Raw genomic sequence first — 21,898 nt, 5'->3', positions numbered from 1 at the left:
GACCTTCCTTCCTCAGGTTTCCCTTTCCTTCACTATCTCCCTGAGTTTACTCAAACCCATGTCGTTTGATTCAGTGATGTTACTCAACCATCTTATCCTCTGCCACCCCCTTCTTCTCTTGCCCTCAATCTTTCCTGGCATCAGGGTCTTTTCCAATGACTTGGATCTTCACATCAGGTGGCCAAAGTATTAGAACTTCATCTTCAGCACCCATACCTCCAATGAATCACAACAAACTTTGCAAAATTCTTCAAGAGATGGGAATGCCAGACCCCTTTACTAGCCTCCAGAGAAATCTGTATGCAGGTTAAGAAGCAACAATTAGAACCAGATATGGAACAGCAGACTAGTTCACAATTGGGAAAGAAGTACCTCAAGGGTCTATATTGTCACTCTGCTTATTTAACTTATATGCAGAGTACATTATGCAAAATGCCAGGCTGAATGAAACACGAGTTGGAATCAAGATTACTGGGAGCAATATCAATAAATTCAGAAAGGCAGATGACACTGCCTTAATGGCAGAAAGTTAAGAGGAACTAAAAAGCCTCATAATGAAGGTGAAAAAGCCAGGTGAAAAGCTGGCTTAAAAGTCAACATTCAAAAAACTAAGATCATGGCATCTGGTCCCATAACTTCATGGCAAATAGATGGGGAAACAATGGAAACAGTGACAAATTTTATTTTCTTGGGCTCTAAAATCACTGCAGATGATAACTATAGCAATGAAATTAAAAGCCATTTGCTCCTTTGAAGAAAAGCTATGATAAAACACCATATTAAAAGCAGAGACATCACTTTGCCATCAAATGTCCATATAGTCAAAGCTATGGTTTTTCCAGTAGATATGTACAGCTATGATCAGTTCAGTTCAGTCTCAGTCGTGTCCGACTCTTTGCGACCCCATGAATCACAGCATGCCAGGCCTCCCTGTCCATCACCAACTCCCGGAGTTCACTCAGACTCATGTCCATCGAGTTGGTGATGCCATCCAGCCATCTCACCCTCTGTCGTCCCCTTCTTCTCCTGCCCCCAATCCCGCCCAGCATCAGAGTCTTTTCCAATGAGTCAACTCTTTACATGAGGTGCCCAAAGTACTGGAGTTTCAGCTTCAGCATCATTCCTTGCAAAGAAATCCCAGGGCTGATCTCCTTCAGAATGGACTGGTTGGATCTCCTTGCAGTCCAAGGGACTCTCAAGAGTCTTCTCCAACACCACAGTTCAAAAGCATTAATTCTTCCACGCTCAGCCTTCTTCACAGTCCAACTTTCACATCCATAGATCACCACAGGAAAAACCATAGCCTTAACTAGATGGACCTTTGTTGGCAAAGTAATGTCTCTGCTTTTGAATATGTTATCTAGGTTGGTCATAGTTTTCCTTCCAAGGAGTAAGTGTCTTTTAATTTCATGGCTGCAGTCACCATCTGCAGTGATTTTGGAGCCCCCCAAAATAAAGTCTGACACTGTTTCCTCTGTTTCCCCATCTATTTCCCATAAAGTGATGGACCGAATGCCATGATCTTCGTTTTCTGAATGTTGAGCTTTAAGCTAACTTTTTCACTCTCCTCTTTCACTTTCATCAAGAGGCTTTTTAGTTCCTCTTCACTTTCTGCCATAAGGGTGGTGTCATCTGCATATCTGAGGTTATTGATATTTCTCCATGATAGTTGGACCATAAAGAAGGCTGCAATTCAGTCCCTCAGTCCTGTCCTACTCTTTAAGACCCATGGACTGCAGCACTCCAGGACTTCCTGTCCATCACCAACTCCCAGATCTTGCTTAGACTCACATCCATTGAGTCAGTGATATCATCCAACCATCTCATCCTCCATTTGCCCCTTTTCCTCCTGCCTTCAATATTTCCCAGCATCAGGGTCTTTTCCAATGAGTCAGTTCTTCACATCATTGGAGATTCAGCTTCAGCATCAGTCCTTCCAATGAATATTCAGGACTGATTTCCTTTAGGATAGAAGGATTTGATTTCCTGGCAGTCCAAGGGACTTGCAAGAGTCTTCTCCAGCACCACAATTCAAAAACATCAATTCTTTGGTGCTCAGCTTTCTTTATGGTTCAAGTCTTACACCCATACATGACTACTGGAAAAACCACAGCTTTGACTAGACGGACCTTTGTTGGAAAGTAATGTCTCTGTTTTCTAATATGCTGTCATATCTTTTCTTCCAAGGAGCAATCAACTTTTAATTTCATGCCTGAAGTCACCATCTGAAATGATTTAGGAGCCTCCAAAAATAAAGTCTCTCACTGTTTCCATTTTTTCCTAATGTATTTCCCATGAAGTGATGGGACCAGATGCCATGATCTTCATTTTATGAATGCTCAGTTTTAATCCAGTTTCACTCTCCTCTTTCACTTTCATCAGGAGGCTCTTTAGTTCCTCTTCACTTTCTACCATAAGGGTGGTGTCATCTGCGTATCTGAGGTGATTGATATTTCTCCCAGCAATCTTGATTCTAGCTTGTGCTTCATCCAGCCTGGTGTTTCTCATGATATACTCTGGATTTAAGTTAAATAAGCAGAGTGGCAGTACACAGCCTTAATGTACTTCTTTCCCAATTTGGAACCAGTCCATTGTTCCATGTCCAGTTCTAACCGCCGTTTCTTGATCTGCAAGAAAGCTGAGCACCAAAGAATTGATTCTTTTGAACTGTGGTGCTGGAGGAGACTGGAGAGTCCCTTGGACTGCAAGGACATCAAACCAAGTCAATCCTAAGGGAAATCAACCCTGAATACTCACTGAAAGAATTGATGCTGAACCTGAAACTCCCATAATTTGGCCACCTGATGTGAAAAGCCAACTCACTGGAAAATATCTTGATGCTAGGAAAGATTAAGGGCAGGAAGAGAAGGGGAGAATAGAGCATGTGATGGTTGGATGGCATCATTGACTCAATGGACATGAATTTGAGCAAACTCCGGGAATGGGGAAGCCTGATATGCTACAGTCCATGGGGTCACAAAGAGCTGGACACAACTGAGTGACTGAACAACAACAACTTGGAATCTATCAACTCTCAAGGAGAACTTAGGAAGTACTTGTCCCTCTCAGATAATATGGAAATTATTTTTTGTACTTGTGGTCAAAGAGTTCTTAGATGTAATCAATTTCTAAAAAGTTTTGACAACCTCCAAAATCATAAGACTAAACACATTTGAATTAATAGGAGAATGTTTCTAATATAGGACAAAGGTGATTTTTCAGCTACTCAAATAATGATATAGGTAGTATATTTAGCCATTCCTCTGTGCTTGCACAGCTTCCTGGTAATTGCAGGCCCATAGTCTAAATATTATCAGTTAAAAATGTACATGAAAACAAGAAAAATAATTTTATTAAATAGGTGTTCACCATTCCATCAATGAATGTTACCTTCCTCATTTAATTTTGCACAATACCTACCATGTTGCTAACGGTGACAGAGACTAATGGAATCAAAAGTTCTCTCTCATTTATGCAGGTGCAAGCTAGATTTCAAATTATGTAGTCATTTGCTTTGTTATAGGGAAACCTGTTTCTTTAGTAACAGCATTTCACTTTCTATGGTAATTGAGCTTTTAGAAGCAAACTGCTTCATCTATTAGGTCTCTTTGAGTAAAATGTCTGCAGACTGTTTTGAGTTCTGTTTCTTTAAACACATTAAAACATTAGCTTACATTTTTTTTCATATTCTGTACAATTAGCTGAACTCATTAAATAATTCCTATTCAATTGTGGTGCATAAAACTAAAATATTGCATTGCAAGAAATATTAATACCTTTTCAGTATTTTAAAGGTTTAACAGCAATTTTCATCCATCTAATCATTTATTTATTTTAAACACATACATCAAAGATGAAGCATGTCTAAAACAGTAAAGTAAATCTGATCCTATGCACTTTAGTTAGATGAAATAGCTGTGCAAAGTTAAGAGTAATAAGAAATAATCCAACAAGTTTGATGAACATTAAGTTCCACAACATTAGAATGTACAACCATAACTGATTCTTTGGACAATGAATGGAATACAGGTGAATGCAACAAAAAACAAGATTTGGTATTAAATTGGTTCAAATTTTAGTATGTTAAAAGTATATTTCATAATCTTTTCAAAACATTAGTCATCTGTTTTACTTGTATTTCTTTCCTATAATTGCTTCCCTCTCTCTTAGTCTGTGGCATTGGAGTTTCTTGAAATGTTTATATTCCATAGATATATGTGCAAATGCCGCAATGTTGACTTCAAATCTGTATTAGACACAAGTGTGCTTGTATTTCAATTCTTGTAATTATAAGTGGCCCCTCTCTGGACTATTTTGTTTTCTATGAAACACAACAGAAAGCATCAAATTAGGGAAAAGAGTGGCTCAGGCTGCCCCAAGCAATTAAAAGAATTAAAGAAAATTACTAGTGGATGCATTGTGTACAGCAGGGGCTCTGTGAATGAAGAAATATAACTGCTAGACGCACCTGTGCTGATTTGCACTGTGGAATTGAAATTATCATGAGTAAATATAATTACTTAGCAAATTTAATAAATGTTGTTTGGGATCCTGAAAATGATACTTGAATCCACAAATTACATAGTGATAAATGTAGTAGCATACACTCAGTGGTACCTTTACACACAAAAATATGTAGAATTTCCTGGAATGTAGCAGGATGCTGATGGAGAAATAGAGATGATAAATTACTACAAATATGGGTGCTAAATCACTCATAGTTAATACCAATGCTCTCATGTTTTCTTTGAGTATGTGATTTTGCCAAAATTGATTTTTATATGCAATAGCTTATATATCTAGGTTGTGAATTACAATTATTTTTGTTATTCTTAGTAAGAAATAGATAAACATTCGTTCACACTAAAAGTGGAGTGCCTTAAATAAGTGTTTAATTAACAAATAAAGTAGTTATTGCTCTTGAGCTGCAATGATTGGCAATAATTGCTATATGGAATTTAATAGTTATGAAATTAACAGATAAGTAATAAAATGAAGAAATTAAGCTACATTTTCCATCATAACTTTAATTTGTATGCTCTTAAGAATCATAAAAGTGATTGGTCTTTTACTAAATGATAATTAAGATAAATATTTATATATTCTATTTTATATTTGGTGAACTATGTTGACCTACTGTCATAATTGATAATTAAAATGCAATATAATGTTTTTTATTAAAAGGAAATGAAGTATTCTGCAAAATTGCCATATGACACAGGCCTAGTCAAATTGTAAGTCTTCTATTATAATGCTAATAACCACTAGTCTTCTACTTTAAACCAGTGAAAATGTTAAAAAAAATTCAATATTTCAAATATACTTAAGCATTTTATCAAAATTGTTTAAAATATTGTATTCATTTCTAAGGGCTGTTGCAACAAAATAGCACAGACTGGGTGGCCTAAAACAACATAAATTTATTCTCTGACAGTCCTGAGGGCTGAAACCAAGGTTTCTGCTAGACCAGTGATTCTAGGGAGGAATCCTTCTTTGCACTTCTAGTTATGGGTGCTTGCTATGAGTCCTTAGTATTATTTGGCTTGTGGACTCATTGCTCCTATTTCTTATTCCTTTGTCACATAGCCTTCTTCCCTGTGTATCTGTGTTTCTATATCTTCATATCATTTCTTCTGTGTATGTGCCTGTGTCTCAAATTCCCTCTTCCTTGGAAATTGATCATATTGGATTTTGTTGCATGCAAGCTATTGATGAATTGCTTCAGTCGTGTTCAACTCTTTGTGATCCTATGAATCATAGTCAGCCAGATTCCTCTGTCCATAGGATTTAGGATTCTCCAGGAAAGAATACTAGAGTGGATTGACATGCTCTCTTCCAGGAGATCTTCCTGACCCAGGGATCAAACCAAGGTCATTTATGTCTCCTACATTGACAGGTGGGTTCTTTACCAAAAGTGTCTCCTAGGAAGCCAAAAATGATCTAGGAATGAGCCTTTCTATTACTTTGGGATGAAATGGTCATCTCATGCTCCCAAACCAAAGTAAAATTTATGACTGAAGGGGCCCTGCCAACTGAAAATTGGCACTTGCCATATAGCTCTACAAAGATTACGTCAATGGCCTTTGACACCCCCAGAAGGAATTCAAAGTGGAGATCAGGTATGAGGCACCCTGTGCTCTGATAAAAACTGGCAGAATAGGCCTTTAGATATTAGATAAATTCAGATTTTATGAACCTAAATTCTTGAGTTTCCCCATATCTGGAAAAGCAGTAAAATCACTAACCATGACATTTGCTTTAACACTGAGAAAGGGAATTCATTTGAAAGTCAAAATGGAGCAACTATGGTAAAAGCAGGTGACCATTGTGATTGTGATTTCAGACATATTTATTCCTGCATTGTTATTGAGTCCAGGTTTTGTCTGCTCGTTGCACAATAGGACAATTAACCCAGAAATGAAATGCTGAGGTTAGGAATATGACTTTGTTTGGAAAGCCGGTTGACTAAGAATATGGTGGGCTAATGTCTCAGAATAACCATATTGGATTTTGTGATGACCCTAATCATGTATGCTGCTGCTGCTGTCACTTCAGTCATGTTCGACTCTGTGCAACCCCCACCAGGCTCTCCTGTCCCTGGGATTCTCCAGGCAAGAGTACTGGAGTGGGTTGCCATTTCCTTCTTCAATGCATTCATACATGCTAAGTTGCTTCAGTCATGTCCGACTCTGTGCGACCCTGTGGACAGCAGCCCACCAGGTTCTGCCATCCATGGGATTCTCCAGGCAAGAATACTGGAATGGGTTGCCATTTCCTTATCCAAATAGTGTATGGCTACATCTTAATTGGTTTGGGTTGCAATAACAAAAATAAAATATACTGGTTTGTTTAAACATTGGACATTTATTTCTCACAGACCTGGAGGCTGAGGAGTACAAGATGAAGGTACTGGTTGTCTCAATGTCTGGGGAGAGTCCACTTCCTGATTAATAGACACCTGTCTTTTCATTCTGTCCCCACATGGCAGAAAGAGTGAAAGAGCTCTCTGGCGTCTTCTTTTTAAGGGCACTAATTCCAAAATGAGTGTTCCACCCATACAACATAATCCCCTCCCAGAGACCCCATTTCCTATTAACATCATACTGGGAGTTAGGATCTCAACAAATCAGCTTTGGGGGGAGGGGCACCAACATTCATAATAGTCATATTCACAGATTGTGGATGGACATGTTTTTTAGGGGACACTATCCAACCCAGTTGGAGAAGGCAATGGCACCCCACTCCAGTACTCCTGCCTGGAAAATCCCATGGATGGAGGAGCCTGGTAGGCTGCAGTCCATGGGGTCGCTGAGGGTCAGACACGACTGAGCGACTTCACTTTCACTTTTCACTTTCATGCATTGGAGAAGGAAATGGCAACCCACTCCATTGTTCTTGCCTGGAGAATCCCAGGGATGGGGGAGCCTGGTGGGCTGCCGTCTATGGGGTTACACAGAGTCGGACACGACTGAAGTGACTTAGCAGCAGCATCCAACCCAGTAGAAATATGAAATATTATTGCTCTTCTAAGTTCTTAGATTGACTTCCCCAGTTGTGTGTGTATCCCACAATAAACAAAAATCCCAATATTCATCAACATACAATAGATAATATTTCTTATACTATAGTACAGAAACTGGGAAACTTTTTATGTATGGGGCCCCATAGTAAATATTTTAGGCTTTGCAAGCCAGATCATCTCTGTCATAACTACTAATATCTTCTATTGTAGATTAAAAACAGCATAAGTAATAGGTAACTGGATGGGTGTAGACCATGTTTTTGACCATTCTTGCTAGAGTATAAAGACATTATTTTATTTAGTACAATAGGGTAAATTTAAAAAATACCAAGGAAAATCTGTTCACTGAAAGCATTGTCCACAGTTTTTCAAAACTCTGTTCTTGTTTTTAATGCTACTTCAAGACCTAGAAAGCAAAAGGCATCTTAAAAATCAGACTCATTGAAAAAAAGCAAAGGATCCTAAAATTTAAAATGTGAATGTGGGGTGACTTTTAAAGTTCAGACATGTGGCTTTTCTGAGTGCCAGGCCTTGTATAACTTCACAGATTGTACTTTCTTGAAGCTAACTCAGTCTGAAAGTATTTTTGATATTTCATTATCTCAATACGCTGTCTTACCAAATGAGATTTTTAAAAAAAACTCATTAAAATTAATTCACAAATGAATGAAATGAATAATATATTACTTGAAGTGTCTAAAATAGCATTTTGGACATTGATTAATGTACCAATATTGAGACCTTTAGATGAATTTACTAGCATCTTTAAAAATATTACCACTGAGAGGTGAGTTTTGCCAAATAAAGTTTATCTAAATGGAATTTATTATATAATTAATAATATTATTTTTCTAATAATTTTAGTATTATTGCAGTTAGTCAATATCAGTAAATTAGCTGTCACTGAATTATATGATTTTTGTAGAAATGAAGTTTAAGCTGCGAATGCTGGAAAATCAACATTCAGTGAACATTTTGAATTACTGGAAAAAATCAGTATTGTAGAATTGTTGCAAATCTCATCCATTTAAGTTTGAATAACAAAAGTTAAATTCCAAATACCATGAAATTTTGACATTTTTTTTTTTAATAAGAGAACTTGCCCTAGGAATGAATTTAACATTGTCTACTTGTCATTTTAAATATATACCCTTTGCTACAAAGAAGGATATCTTGAAACTTGTAACAACAACAAAAAAAACTTGTACAAAAAAAAAATAAAAAACAGATTTTATAAGAAGAGTCCCAGACACTTTGAGTCCACCTCATGGCCTGAGCAAACTTTACCTGTGGATTATATTAGATTTCTTCCTCTGAATGGTGTGCATCATCCTACCATGTCTGTGAAGTTACCAAATCTTAATGCATCTTTTCAACATTTATTGTTAGGTTGTTTTGATTCACAACAGCCTCTCCATTCCTAACATGCTACTTTAATTTGGGCTTCTAGATATTTCTTCCTAAAATACTCCTCAAACTCACTGCAGATGGTGACTGCAGTCATGAAATTAAAAGATGCTTGCTCCTTGGAAGAAAAGCTATAACTAACCTAGACAGCATACTGAAAAGTAGGGACATTACTTTGCTGACAAAGGTCTGTCTTGTCAAAGTTATGGTTTTTCCAGTTGTCATGTATGGATGTGACAGTTGGACCATAAAGAAGGCTGAGCTCCAAAGAATTGATGCTTTTGAACTGTGGTATTGGAAAAGACTCTTGAGAGTACCTTGAACAGCAAGGAGCTCAAACCAGTCAATTCTAAAGGAAATCAGTCCTGAAAATTCACTGGAAGGACTGATGCTGAAGCTGAAACTCCAATACTTTGGCCACCTGATGTGAAGAACTGATTCATTTGAAAAGACCCTGATTCTGGGAAAGATTGAAGGTGGGAGGAGAAGGAGATGACAGAGGATGAGATGGTTGGATGACATCATTGACTCAATGGACATGAGTCTGAGCAAGCTCTGGGAGTTGGTGATAGACAGGGAAGCCTGGCGTCCTGTAGCCCATGGGGTCACAAAGACTCAGACATGGCTGAGTGATTGAACTGAACTTAAATAAAAATACTAAATATTTCTATCTCTTCCTTATACCACTCTGTACCTTTTCCAAATTATTCTCTGTTTGCTTCTTAGAATACGTTGTTAATGCAAATCTTATCACAGAACTCCCCACTTAAAGTCCTTCAGAGGCTCTTCTTAGAATAAATTTCAAAGTTTCCTTTGGACAGTTTATTGATGCATAATTGATAAATGAGAAAACTGCACATATTTAAAGAATACAGTTTGATGAGTTTTGACATATGTATACACCCATGAAGCCATCACTGGCATAAAGTTAATAAGTCTATCTATCTCCTCCAAAAGTTTCTTGTTTCCCTTTTGTGGTTTTGTTTGATTTTTAGTTTTGCCTTTATGTTTTTCTTTTGTAGTAAGAAAACTTATAACGAGGTCCATCTTAAAAAAGGCACAATGCTGTATTGTTAACTATAGGCACACATTACAACATAGATTCTCAGTTCAGTTCAGTTCAGTTCAGTCACTCAGTCGTGTCTGATGTTTTGCGAACCCAAAAATCGCAGCACGCCAGGCCTCCATGTCCATCACCAACTCCCAGAGTTCACTCAAACTCACGTCCATCCAGTCGGTGATGCCACCCAGCCATCTCATCCTCTGTCGTCCCCTTCTCCTTCTGGCCCCAATCCCTCCCAGCATCAGTCTTTTCCAATGAGTCAACGCTTCGCATGAGGTGGCCAAAGTATTGGAGTTTGAGCCTTACCATCAGTCCTTTGAAAGAACACGCAGGACTGATCTCCTTTAGAATGGACTGGTTGGATCTCCTTAAAGGGACACTCAAGAGTCTTCTCCAACACCACAGTTCAAAAGTATCAATTCTTCAGCACTCAGCCTTCTTCACAGTCCAACTCTCACATCCATATATGACCACAGGAAAAACCATAGTCTTGACTAGACGAAACTTTGTTGGCAAAGTAATGTCTCTGCTTTTGAATATGCTATCTAGGTTGGTCATAACTTTCCTTCCAAGGAGTAAGTGTCTTTTATTTCATGACTGCAATCACCGTCTGCAGTGATTTGGGAGCCCCTCAAAATAAAATCTGACACTGTTTCCACTGTTTCCCCATCTATTTCCCATGAAGTGATGGGACCGGATGCCATGATCTTTGTTTTCTGAATGTTGAGCTTTAAGCCAACTTGTTCACTCCCCTCTTTCACTTTCATCAAGAGGCTTTTTAGTTCCTCTTCACTTTCTGCCATAAGGGTGGTGTCATCTGTACATCTGAGGTTACTGATATCTCTCCCAGCAGTCTTGATTGCAGCTTGTGCTTCTTCCAGCCCAGCGTTTCTCATGATGTACTCTGCATAGAAGTTAAATAAGCGGGATGACAATATCCAGCCTTGATGTACTCCTTTTCCTATTTGGAACCAGTCTGTTGTTCCATGTCCAGTTCTAACTGTTGCTTCCTGACCTGCATATAGGTTTCTTAAGATGCAGGTCAGGTGGTCTGTGGTATTCCCATCTCTTTCAGAATTTTTCACAGTTTATGTGATCCACACAGTCAAAGGCTTTGGCATGATCAATAAAGCAGAAATAGAAGTTTTTCTGGAACTGTCTTGCTTTTTTGATGATCCAGCGGATGTTGGCAATTTGATCTCTGGTTCATCTGTCTTTTCTAAAACCAGCTTGCACATCTGGAAGTTCACGGTTCACGTATTGCTGAAGCCTGGCTTGGAGAATTTTGAGCATTACTTTACTAGCGTGTGAGATGAGTGCAATTGTGCAGTAGTTTGAGCATTCTTTGGCATTGCTTTTCTTTGGGATTGGAATGAAAACCGACCTTTTCCAGTCCTGTGACCACTGCTGAGTTTTCCAAATTTGCTGGCGTATTGAGTGCAGCACTTTCAGAGCATCATCTTTCAGGATTTGAAAAAGCTCAACTGGATTCCATCCCTTCCACTAGCTTTGTTCATAGTGATGCTTTCTAAGGCCCACTTGACTTCACATTCCAGGATGTCTGGCTCTAGGTGAGTGATCACATCATCGTGATATCTGGGTCATGAAGCTCTTTTTAGTAAGTTCTCCTGTGTATTCTTGCCAGCTCTTCTTAATATTTTCTGCTTCTGTTAGGTCCATACTGTTTCAGTCCTTTATCGAGCCCATCTTTGCATGAAATGTTCCCTTAGTATCTCTAATTTTCTTGAAGAGATCTCTAGTCTTGCCCATTCTGTTGTTTTCCTCTATTTTTTTGCATTGATCACTGAGGAAGGCTTTCTTATCTCTTCTTGCTGTTCTTTGGAACTCTGCATTCAGATGCTTATATCTTTCCTTTTCTCCTTTTGCTTTTCATTTCTCTTCTCTTCCCAGCTATTTGTAAGGCCTCCCCAGACAGCCATTTTGCTTTTTTGCATTTCTTTTCCATGGGGATGGTCTTGATCCCTGTCTCCTGTACAATGTCACAAACCTCCATCCATAGTTCTTCCGGCACTCTATCTATCAGATCTAGTCCCTTAAATCTATTTCTCACTTCCACTGTATAATCATAAGGGATTTGATTTAGGTCATACCTGAATGGTCTAGTGGTTTTCCCTACTTTCTTCAATTTCAGTCTGAATCTGGCAACCAGTAGTTCATGATCTGAGCCATAGTCAGCTCCCAGTCTTGTTTTTGCTGACTGTATAGAGCTTCTCCATCTTTGGCTGTAAGAATATAATCAATCTGATTTCGGTGTTGACCATCTGATATTGTCCATGTATAGAGTCTTCTCTTCTGTTGTTGGAAGAGGGTGTTTGCTATGACCAGTGTGTTCTCTTGGCAAAACTCTATTAGCCTTTGCCCTGCTTCATTCCGTATTCCAAGGCCAAATTTGCCTGTTACTCCAGGTGTTTCTTGACTTCCTACTTTTGCATTCCAGTCCCCTATAATGAAAAGGACATCTTTTTGGGGTGTTAGTTCTAAAATGTCTTGTAGGTCTTCCTAGAACCATTCAACTTCAGCTTCTTCAGCTTTACTGGTTGGGGCATAGGCTTGGATTACCGTGATATTGAAGGGTTTGCCTTAGAAATGGACAGAGTTCATTCTGTCGTTTTTGAGATTGCATCCAAGTACTGCATTTCAAATTCTTTGGTTGACCATGATGGCTATTCCATTTCTTCTAAGGGATTCCTGCCCACAGTAGTAGATATAATGGTCATCTGAGTTAAATTCACCCATTCCAGTCCATTTTAGTTCACAGATTCCTAGAATGTCGACATTCACTCTTGCCATCTCCTGTTTGACCACTTCCAATTTGCCTTGATTCATGGACCTGACATTCCAGGTTCCTATGCAATATTGCTCTTTACAGCATCGGACCTTGCTTCTATCACCAGTCACATCCACAACCATGCCCATGATCAAATTATAATTTTTACCCATTTATTTAAGGCGGCTATCTGTAAACCATTAAGCTAAGAACTTGTTTTTTATATAATTTAATTTATTGCTTTATTGTTGGCTGTGCTGGGTCTTCATTGCAGCAGGGGCTTTTCGCTGGTTGTGGTGAGTGCAGGTTACCCTCTAGTTGCTATGTGCAGGCTTCTAATTGTGGTGGCTTCTCTTGCTGTGGAGCACAGGCTCTAGAACCTACTGACTTCAGTAGCTGTGGTGCATGGGCTCAGTAGCTACAACTCCCTAGCTCTAGAGCACAGGCTGAGTAGTGATGGCACACAGGCTTAGTTGCTCCAAGGCATGTGGGATCTTCCTAAATCAGAGATCAAACCCTTGTGTCCTGCATTGGCAGGTGGATTCTTCATCACTAGCACCAACTGGAAAGTCCAAGCTAAGGCACTTAAAATGCACTATCTCCCTCATTGATTGCCACAACACGGAATTATAAATATTATTTTCAAAAAAAAAAAAAAAGAGGAAATTGCTGCTTCAAAAGGTAATGCAAATTATCAAGGCCACATGAGTAAGTGCTTGAGGAAGAATTAAAAATTAATTCAAACAATAAAATTTGTGGTCTTAACTACTAAAAAATCTATCAACTGATGACTCACCATACTCCAGAGCCAAGATACATGTGTATGTGTGTGTGTGTGTGTGTGTGTGTGTGTATACATGTGTGTGTGTGTGTTTGTTTGTTATACATTAAAGTGAAATGTGAGAAGTAGAGGAGAGTGAATATAACAAAGGCCAGTGTTTTCATTTGCCATGGTGGTGATAATAACAGTATGACTGCCTTTAAAATCTGTACCTTGAAGTGGATTTAATAAATTTTAAATCAGATCAGATCTGTCGCTCAGTCATGTCCGCTCTTTGTGACCCCATGAATCGCAGCACGCCAGGCCCCCCTGCCCATCACCATCTCCCGGAGTTCACTGAGACTCACGTCCATCGAGTCAGTGATGCCATCCAGCCATCTCATCCTCTGTTGTCCCCTTCTCCTCTTGCCCCTGATCCCTCCCAGCATCAAAGTCTTTTCCAATGAGTCAACTCTTCGCATGAGGCGGCCAAAGTACTGGAGTTTCAGCTTTAACATCATTCCTTCCAAAGAAATCCCAGGGCTGATCTCCTTCAGAATGGACTGGTTGCATCTCCTTGCAGTCCAAGGGACTCTCAACAGTCTTCTCCAACACCACAGTTCAAAAGCATCAATTCTTCAGTGCTCAGCCTTCTTCACAGTCCAACTCTCACATCCATACATGACCACAGGAAAAACCATAGCCTTGACTAGATGAACCTTTGTTGGCAAAGTAATGTCTCTGCTTTTTGAATATGCTATCTAGGTTGGTCATAACTTTCCTTCCAAGGAATAAGCGTCTTTTAATTTCATGGCTGCAATCACCATCTGCAGTGATTTTGGAGCCCAGAAAAATAAAGTCTGACTCTGTTTCCACTGTTTCCCTATCTATTTCCCATGAAGTGATGGGACCGGAAGCCATGATCTTCATTTTCTAAATGTTGAGCTTTAAGCCAACTTTTTCACTCTCCTCTTTCACTTTCATCAAGGGGCTTTTTAGTTCCTCTTCACTTTCTGCCATAAGGGTGGTGTCATCTGCATATCTGAGGTTATTGATATTTCTCCTGGCAATCTTGAGTCCAGCTTGTGCTTCTTCCAGCCCAGCATTTCTCATGATGTACTCTGCATATAAGTTAAATAAGCAGGGTGACAATATACAGCCTTGACGAATTCCTTTTCCTATTTGGAACCAGTCTGCTGTTCCATGTCCAGTTCTAACTGTTGCTTCCTGACCTGCATATGGAAGCAGATAAATAGAGTATGGAATACAACAACCACATTAGCATAATGGATGTATAGTTCTGCCTAAGTGGCTAGAGGCAATTATTTTAAACTATTAGAGCAAATATGTAGTGTTTCATTTTCTATTTTCTAATTATTTTAAATAATATATTTGTATAGTAAATAGAGGGCTTTTTTTTTTTCTGCCAAAGATCATTGCAACATTTATTTTTCCCAAATTCAGCCATACTTCCCAAATAAGCTCATGTTTTGAGTCCACAAGACTTTCCTTGTAGACGATGCATTTAATTCCTCAAATTTTTACTGTTTGTGAAATTATTTTTATATTTTGATATTTAAACAATGCAAAACATTATAACAGTTAATATATACCGATTAGATAATCAAGAATTCTCTTCAGTTCAGTTCAGTCACTTGGTCATGTCAGACTCTTTGCGACCCCATGGACTGCAGCACGCCAGGCCTCCCTGTGCATCACCAACTCTCAAAGTTTACTCAAACTCCTGTCCATGGAGTCAGCGATGCCATCCAACCATCTCATCCTCTGTCATCCCCTTCTACTCTGGCCTTCAATCTTTTCCAGAATCAGGGTACTTTCAAATAAGTCAGTGTTTCGAATCAAGTGGTCAAAGTATTGGAGTTTCAGCTTCAGCATTAGTCCTTCCGATGAATATTCAGGACTGATTTCCTTTAGAATGGACTGCTTTGAGCTCCTTACTGTCCAAGGGACTCTCAAGTGTCTTCTCCAACACCACAGTTCAAAAGCATCAATTCTTCAGTGCTCAGCTTTCTTTATAGTCCAACTCTCACATCCATACATGACCACTGGAAAAACCATAGCTTTGACTAGACAGACCTTTGTTGGCCAAGTAACATCTCTGCTTTTTAATATGCTATCTATGTTGATCATAACTTTTCTTCTAAGGAGCAAGTGTCTTTTAATTTCATGGCTGCAGTCACCATCTACAGTGATTTTGGAGCCCACCCAAAATAAAGTCTTTCACTGTTTCCTTTGTTTCCCTATCTATTTGCCATGAAGTGATGGGACCAGATGCCATGATCTTAGTTTTGTGAATGTTGAGCTTTAAGTCAACTTTTTCACTCTCCAAGAGGCTCTTTAGTTCTTTGCTTTTTGCCATAAGGGTGGGGTTATCTGCATATCTAAGATTATTGATATTTCTCCTGGGAATCTTGATTCCAGCTTCTGCTTCATCCACCTGGGCATTTCTCATGATGTACTCTGAGTGTAAGTTAAATAAGCAGGGTGACAGTATACAGCCTTGATGTACTCCTTTCCTGATTTGGAATCAGTCAGTAGTTCCATGTCCAGTTCTAACTGTTGCTTCCTGACCTGCATACAGATTTCTCAAAAGGCAGGTCAGATGGTCTGGTATTCCCATTTTTTGAAGAATTTTCCACAGTTTGTTGTGATCCACACAGTCAAAGGCTTTGGCGTAGTCAATAAAGAAGAAGTAGATCTTTGCTCTTGGACTTGGGGTATCTCCTCAAAGTCTCTCCACTGCCCAGAATTCTCTTAGTTAACACAATACAACTAGAACATTTTCTCTATATTTTAAATTTTAAAAATACAAGGGCTAGTTTTAAACTAAAAATAGTAATATCTAACATTACATTACTTCAAAATACCATCATATTCCATTATGAGGAGAAAAGCACATTTTTGAAGATTAAAGAAATTCAAGTTGAAGTTTACTAGTGAAATAATTTAGAATAACTTTGCGGGGCTGCTGAATAAGAGGGCATGTGAAGAAAGACAATTTCCTTGGTTCAAACAGACAGATGCAAAGCTTTGTAAAAGTTACTTTGAAATATTTGGCTCCAAAAGTTTATTTTAATCCTTTATTATGTGTACAATGATTTTATTATATCTTAAGTTTTTATTTTATAAAGACTTTTCTTAAGTGTGTGCGTGACCCTTCACGTATTCTCTAGACAATTTAGAAGCATACTTATAGATTAAATTTTTAGACTCCATTTTTGAAGCTATGGAAAATAGACTCTAACTCCTTTTTCCTTTTTTTTTTTTTAGTTCAAGTTCATATTCTCTGTTCAAACCTATGATAATATTGAGAAAATGATATTAACTAATGTCAAGCAAGATTTTTGCGTTAGAGAAGCATTTAACTTCATCATATTCAATTTGACCATCTATTTTGCTATTTGAATTGGCTCTAAGGTCACCTGATAAACTTCTAGTTTCTATAGACACAAATTTACTTGTTTTCTATATTTCCATACCTTATGTTCCCCAAATTACACTTCATATTTATATTTTGCCTGCTGTATGTAAACAAGGTTTTGAAAATAAATATATAGAGATTGTAGAATTAGCCTGTTATTCCAAAATCAATAATAATGGAAAGGCATGCTGAAAGTCTATAATAATAATAACTGTTCTAAAAAATATTACTGTTTGAATCTTATTCACTAAGTAAATGATTCAACATTTTAAAAGCACTTATTATATTTCCTGCAGTGTAAAAATTTGTAAAGGGATATAAAATTTATGGGAGAATTTCCTTGGTGGTTTACACAGTAAAGAACGTGCCTGCAATGCAAGAGACCTGGGTTTGATACCTGGGTCAGGAAGATCTCCTAGAGAAGGAAATGGCAACCCACTCCAGTATTCTTGCCTGGAAAATCCCATGGACAGAGGAGCCTGGTGAGCCCCAGTTCATAGGGTTACAAAGAGTCAGATATGACTGAGCGATTGACACTTCTACATTAAATACATAGGGAATATGGTCATTATATGATAACCCATGAATTAAAGAAGAATGAAAATATTCTTTGTTAGAGTGCTCAGTTCAGTTCAGTTCAGTTGCTCAGTCGTGTCTGACTCTTTGTGACCCCATGAATCGCAGCACGCCAGGCGTCCCTGTTAGAGGGTAAGAGTAGAGAAATAGTCACAGTAGGGATGAGTGATATTTGAGTTAGGCCATAAAGATTAATAGAACTTTATTAAGTATATATGAGGTGATAAAGGGAAATATGGCTAAAGAAAATAGTATTATTACATAGGAGATAATACTACAAAGAGACTTTGAAACTTAGGAAGTCCTTAATAACCCCTCTAGAAAACAAACTGAGATTCTTCCTTCCCTCTAAGTTCACATACTCAGTTATGCAAAGATGCTTTTATTACTTCTCCATTTTCACTCTTGTGGTCCTAATATAGACCTTTATTATATTTATCAGTGGTTCTTAACTAAGTGGGTTTTGCCACCAAAAGGATATTTGGCAAGATCTAGATACATTTTGACTTCCTTGGTGGTTCAGATGGTAAAGCGTCTGCCTACAATATGGAATACCCAGGTTCAATCCCTGGGTTGGGAAGATCTCCTGGAGAAGGAAATGGTAACTCACTTTAGTATTCTTGCCTGGAAAATCCCATGGATGGAGAAGTCTGGTAGGCTACAGTCCATGGGGTTGCAGAGAGTCAGACACGACGGAGCAACTTCACTTTCAGATACATTTTGGGGCTTCCCAAGTGGTGCTAGTGGTAAAGAACCTGCCTGCCGATGCAGGAGACAAAAGAGACATGGATTCCATCCCTGGATTGGGAATATCCCCTGGAGGAAGGCATATTAACCTACTCCAGTATTCTTGCCTGGAGAATCCCATGGACAGAGGAGCCTCATGGGTTATGGTCTATAGGGTCACAAAGAATCAGACATGACTGAAGCAACTTAGCATGCATGCAGATATATTTTTATATCTGCCAGAAGCAGAGTACTAATGGGATCTAGTGGACAGAGGCCAAGGATGATAGTAAATATCCTACAATCTCATAACAAAGAATTATCTGGCCTGAAATGTGAGCTGTGTCAAGGTAGAGAAACTCTAATATAGATTATAGGAAAAACTCCCTAACTTTATCCCTGCTTCATGGATTGCTTAAGGAGTGCAAAGAAATCATCTAGTCATGTCATACCACTACTGACTGAGTTTGAGTTGTCTAAGTATTACCCAGGAAAAGATATTTACTAGATTTATTAGTTACAAAATCTAGTGCTTAGGGTCAATAAAGAAATAACATCTGGAGACACCATTTAGATACGAAATAAGTGAAAAGGATATAGTTCAAAATGCAGAGATGGCTAAATTTCCTTGAGAAAAATTTTAAAAGGAAAAGAGAAAGTAAACAATATTTTATATTTAAGATGTGAATAAAGATAGACCAGCCAATAAACACAAAACTGAGAACTATCAGGAAGGAGAAGAAGTGGTCTTCATAAAGCATGTTATTTCAGTCACTGTCCACCGTCATGAACTTGGCTGCTATCCCCAACATATCCTTGCTTCCTATTAGGATGAGTATAAATTAGTATTAATAGCAATTCCACTTAATCCTTAACATGCATTTGTTACTTATCTTAATATTTTTAAGCTTCTGTTCATTCTAATTCTTAACAAAATCTTTAAAGCAAAAGAATCAAAGGGAGAACAACCAAATTCTTTCAAAATGTGAAAATTAAGTGGTTACAGAATAGATGGAAAAAACATATCAGTGGAAGCAAAATCCTGTTTTACTACTAACCCTCTCTTCACTTTCAGCTCTATCAATCCACCTCTTGCTATAGAAAAATTGATGAAGGAAATAAAATGGCACTCTTTAATCAACCAATTCTGGTGTTGTTATTCAGTAGCTAAATCATGTCCAACTACTTGCAACCCCATGGACTGCAGCATGCCAGACCTCCCTGTCCCTCCCCATCTCCTGAAGTTTCCCCAAGTTCATGTCCATTGCATCAGGGATGCTATCCAGCCATCTTATTCTCTGACCCTCTCTTCTCCTTCTGCCAGGACTTCTTTAAATTTCTGTCTAGATCAGCACAGAGGGCATCTTTTCTCACAGAAAAACAAAATTGCCTTGGCAGAAGTTGGACTTCAACATTTTTCAAAATGCAGTAGTTTTGGCATTTTAAAATTACCAGATGGTCATATTACACATGCTTATTATTAGTTGGATTTTTAAAAATCTTGAAGTGGCTGTGTTGTGTGAACAACATTTTCAATATTTGTCCCAACTTTCCCCAGGTGTGAGGGAAAAGCCTTTATTTGTATTAGATTCTGCCTCCATTAAAACACTGTTTAAATATTTTGACTCCATTGATCTGCTAAAACTATCAAATGATTTACTTAGTAAAATAAATATTCAATTCAGAAAATGAAATAGACCAATTACTGTGTGCAATTTCATCCACATAATTAGAAGGCCTTAGATCACCCACTTAAGTGCTCAAACAGAAGTGGACTCTCTTTTTCACTCTTGTGGTCATGTTCTCTTTGTATTGCTGAAGCTGTACCACATGAATATAGTCATTGAGAGGAAGAAAAAGCAAGAGAGATGCTAGCAAATTTTAAAATTAAGAGAAGCAAAAAACCTAGAATTGAAAAAATATTACACTTTTACTTGTTTGTTTATCCTGTCTATATCCCTCATTGCATTTATCCAAAGAGTGAGATGATTAAATAGCACCACCAAATCCATGGACATGAATTTGAGCAAACTCAGGGAGACAATGTAGAACAGAGGAGTCTTGCATGCTACAGTCCATGGAGTTGCAAAGAGTTGGACATGACTGAAAAACAACAAATCACACTATGCAGGTTTATGGCTGAATATGTGAAATGAGAATAATTTAAATATACTATATATTCATTCACTTATTTGTCACATATTTATTGACCACTTACTATATGCAAAGTACTAACCTTATCACTGTTTACATAGCTGCATTTACAGATATAAACAAGACAAGAAAGCTTTTTTTTTTTTTTTGAGCTGGAAGTCTCGAAAAAGAGAAATTGAAGAACCGATTACACAATTATTTTAATAAAATTCCAATAAATAATATTTGAGAAAATTGCTGGTTGCTATAAGAACATATACTACAGGGAAGGACTTAAGTCTAGAGGTTTGGATAAAGTTTTATCAGTGAGATCATGAATGAATTGAAATTTGATGATTTGTGACAGTATGGTAAATGAGCAAGGGGTAAAATTTCATTCCAGAAATAGGAAAAGATGACAGAACATTCTTAGGTAGAAGGGAGCATGAATCATTTGAGGAACAAATGTCATGAAAATGAAAAATTTGAAATTCCTGACATTGAAAAATGTCAGAAAGAATGTAGGACAGAAAAGGAGCTGAGTTGGAGATTATGTAAAAAATAAAATGAGCAATGGTCAAATCATGTATATCTTTTTAATTCATGATAAGATGACAGATTTTATTCCATGTCAATGGAAACTGTTAAAGTTTTGAAACAGGATCCTGATGGGAGGAGTTAGTACTCCCATTGTGTACATGCTACTTTGGCTGCAGTAGAAAAAGCAAGTTGAAGGAGCGAAGAATGCACTCAGGGAAACAACTGCATTTCCTTAGATAGAGAGTAGGTAGAAAGTTCTAGGCTGGTGTCAGTGGAGATACAAAAAGCAAAGAAATTTGAATATTAATATTTAGAGGCTAAAATAGGCAGAACTTGATAATGCATAGAATGCAGGCTGTGATGAAAGAAAGGTGGGGGAATTAGGACTTCAGGTTTACAGTTTGAAAAAACTAGGTGTTTGGAAGTCCATAAAATGGGGGCCACTTTTCACTTTAAAAATTAATTTAAAAAGGAGCAGATTTGGTATAAACTTTGGGCAGTTTGAATTTGAAATACCAATTAAATATCCAAACAGATGTGAGAAAGTATGTAGGACAACTTGTGGGATTTAATATGCATTTAGTACATATCAATGAAACTAAACGTGTCAGTAGCTCAGTCCTGTCTGACTCTTTGGGACACTATGGACTGTACCCCACCAGCCTCCCCTGTCCATGGGATTTACCAGGAAAGAATACTGGAGTGGGTTGGCACTCCCTTCTCCAGGAGATTGTCCCAACCCAGGGATCAAACCCAGGTCTTCTGCATTGCAAGCAGATTCCTTACCGACTGAGCAACAGGAGCCCAATAGTAAATTAAGAATGAATTCATGAATGAATAAATGAAGAAAACAACATGATATGTGTAAAAGAAGCAGAAAATACTTACTAGACAAAAGTGGAAAATGAACAGAAAAACTGAGTTATTTTCCAAAGCTCATC

This window comes from Bos javanicus, chromosome 6, assembly GCF_032452875.1.
Source record: "Bos javanicus breed banteng chromosome 6, ARS-OSU_banteng_1.0, whole genome shotgun sequence".
Lineage (NCBI taxonomy): Eukaryota > Metazoa > Chordata > Mammalia > Artiodactyla > Bovidae > Bos > Bos javanicus.
This window is presented reverse-complemented; position numbering follows the sequence as displayed.